This window comes from Leptonychotes weddellii, chromosome 9 (assembly GCF_054177405.1).
Source record: "Leptonychotes weddellii isolate Sample4059 chromosome 9, ASM5417740v2, whole genome shotgun sequence".
NCBI classification, from domain to species: Eukaryota; Metazoa; Chordata; class Mammalia; order Carnivora; family Phocidae; genus Leptonychotes; species Leptonychotes weddellii.
Window position 1 is genome coordinate 67,383,046 of NC_138377.1, and position 3,004 is coordinate 67,386,049.

Below are 3,004 nucleotides of genomic sequence, written 5' to 3' on the forward strand. Positions count from 1 at the left end.
GGGAAACAAAATTTTTTATTCATGCAATGGCATATGTTTAAAATCAGGACTATCAAGTTAAAGCAGTAGCAGAAAATCTTCCTTCCCTTTGTTATATATAAAATCAAAAGACCTCTGGTTTCTTGCAGTGTAAGAATGCCATTTTTATCCTTGATGATAGATTCCTTTTCCAAGTGAATCAGAATCAAAGAGGAAAGCATACTCAACATCTTGATTAAAAGAACTTCAGCTAGGGGCGCCTGGGTGGCTCAGTTGGTTAAGCGACTGCCTTCGGCTCAGGTCATGATCCTGGAGTCCCGGGATCGAGTCCCGCATCGGGCTCCCTGCTCAGCAGGGAGTCTGCTTCTCCCTCTGACCCTCCCCCCTCTCATGTGCTCTCTCTCTCTCTCATTCTCTCTGTTTCAAATAAATAAATAAAATCTTTAAAAAAAAAAAAAAGAACTTCAGCTAAAGATGTCCTTCCAGTTAGGAAGTGTTAGCAGGGAGATCTCAGAATTCTCCATGCCTAAACGCTCCTGGCTGATTTGAAGAAAATCTTAAATGGACAGACAGCGAAGGGGAGAGTAATATAGTCCCTGGACATCTGGTGGCATCTGCAGCATAGACTTAAGAACAACCAGACTGAATGGGTATGAATCCCACTCTGTCACTTATTAGTTGGAGCAAATTATTTAACTCCTCTGTGACTCAGTTTTCTTATCTATAAAATAGGAATACTAGCATTTACCTTATAGGAATAGTCTGAAGATTGAAAGTTAGTACATTTAGAGTGCTTGGAATAGTGCCAGGCACAAAGGAAGTGTTAAATAAATGTTAGCTCTTACTGTCCACAAACAAGTCCATCTTTTCAATCATAATTTTGGAGGCTTTTTGTGGGATAGTTATTTAGTTAAATCACTTTTTGCTGGTGGTTCTCATCCAGGATGATTTTGCCCATTAGGGGACACTTGGCAAAAACTGGAGACCTTTTTGGTTGTCACGACTGGGGGGAGGAGGTGTGGCTAGAGGGTAGCAACTAGTAGACGGAGGCCAGGGATGCTGTTAAACATTCTACAATGCACAGGACAAGCCACCACCACAAAGATTACCCAGCCCTAAATGGGCCAAGGTTGAAACCTTTATTTATGCTGTCTGGTGTGAGATTAATATGTGGATCTTCATCATGGTGAGAGCCCAAATTATGGTGGTATGCTGGTAAATATTTTACAACTGGTTCCACCCTCACCTCCAACAAAGCCCTGATTTGCAAAAATTTGCCAATTTCTGTGGTGTAAAAATTCCTACTGTGACCCATTTCAAGTAGCAACTTTATGTCACTTAATGTAGAATTAGGAAGAGATAATGTACCAAAATATTATGGTTCCTGGCCACACAGGGGATGAAGTTCCAGGTTGTCCAATGTATTCTTTTTTAATATTTTATTTGAGAGAGCACAAGAGGGAGAGAGAGAGAGAGAAAGAGAGAGAGAGGGCGTGCACAAGCAGGGGGGAGGGGCAGAGGGAGAAGCAGACTCCCCACTGAGCAAGGAGCTCAGGACTCCATCCTAGGACCCTGGGATTGTGACCTGAGTCAACGGCAGATGCTTAACTGACAGCCATCCAGGCACCCTGTCCAATGAGTTCTTAAAAATGCCTTTCTCATCTGTCTGTATCTCCTCTTAGCTTCTTTATGGTGCACAGGGAAAATGATACATTCGTTGTTACTATTCTCATCTTCCTGTTTAGTGTTTATCTAGAGGTGGATTATTACATTTGAAAGTTGAGCATGGGGATTAATAACTTAATCCTGGGTGCTACTGACAGTCTTAATTTGACAAGTATAGACATGGGAAAAAAATGAGGAAAATAGGGTGTGGAGGAATAAAACAAAGGGAAAGGCTGGGGATCAGTGGAGAGGGAAAAGAAAAATTTGATGTACTGTGCAAGAATTAATAGTGTCCATTGACAAAAATGTTCATTATTAAGACAATGAAGTAACACAGAACAATATACAATGTTAAAAAATAGTTACACTGACAACCTTCCCTGACACATGTCCCCCAACACTGTATTCCCTCTCTTGACTAGTGGCATCATTAACTACCATCAAGCAAGAAACCTGGGCATGACCTCTAACTTCTCACCACCTGCCCACCCCACTTACAACTAACTGGTCATGAGGTCCTATCAATTCTCCCATTATTTGCCTCTTGGGCTCTCAACTTCATTTAGGCCCTAATCATTTGTGGCTGGGGTTATTAAGTAGTTTCCTAATGGCTCTGCCTAGGATTCTAATTCTCCTCTACAGAATGATTTTTCTGAGTGTAATGGTTAACAGCATAGACTCTGAAGCCGGACTGCCCAAGGTTCCAATCCAATTACTTCCTAGCTGTGTGATCGTGGAAGTTCTTTTGTTAGATCTTTCATCTGTAAAACAGGGCTGAAACTAGTATCACCTCATAAGGCTGCTGTGGGGTTTAAATGAAGTGTTATATAGGAAGTACTCAGAACCATGCTCTGAGTCACTATGTTTAAGATTGCTTCTCTCCAGTTTATAATCCTTCAGTGGTTCCCTGTCTAGAAAGCTCCCATATCCCACTTATTAGCCAGGCAAACTCCTGCTTAACCATTAGGCCTTGGCTCAAGGGTCTATTTCTCACGAGGCCTTGGGCTACTCATTAGGCATGGGTTTTTTTCTTCCTTTGGGCCTTCACCTTGAATCATTCACTGCACTCAGCACACTAGTGCAATAATCTATTTACAAGGTTATCCTCCTTAGGGAAAGTGGGAAGTGAGCTACTTGAAGGCAGGGAGAGCGGCTTTTTTTTTTTTTTTTAAATCTCCAGGACTAAGCAGTGTGCCTGACACAGAGTAGACAATTAGAAGCAGTGAATAGTATTAAGTATATATGGATATAAGAAAGGACTGGGAAGGGGGGGAAAGTCACTTGCTTTGCTGTGCTGATTGGATGAGGGGAATTTTAGCCCCTGTTTTTTATTTTATGTGGTTTCTGTAATACAAAGTTA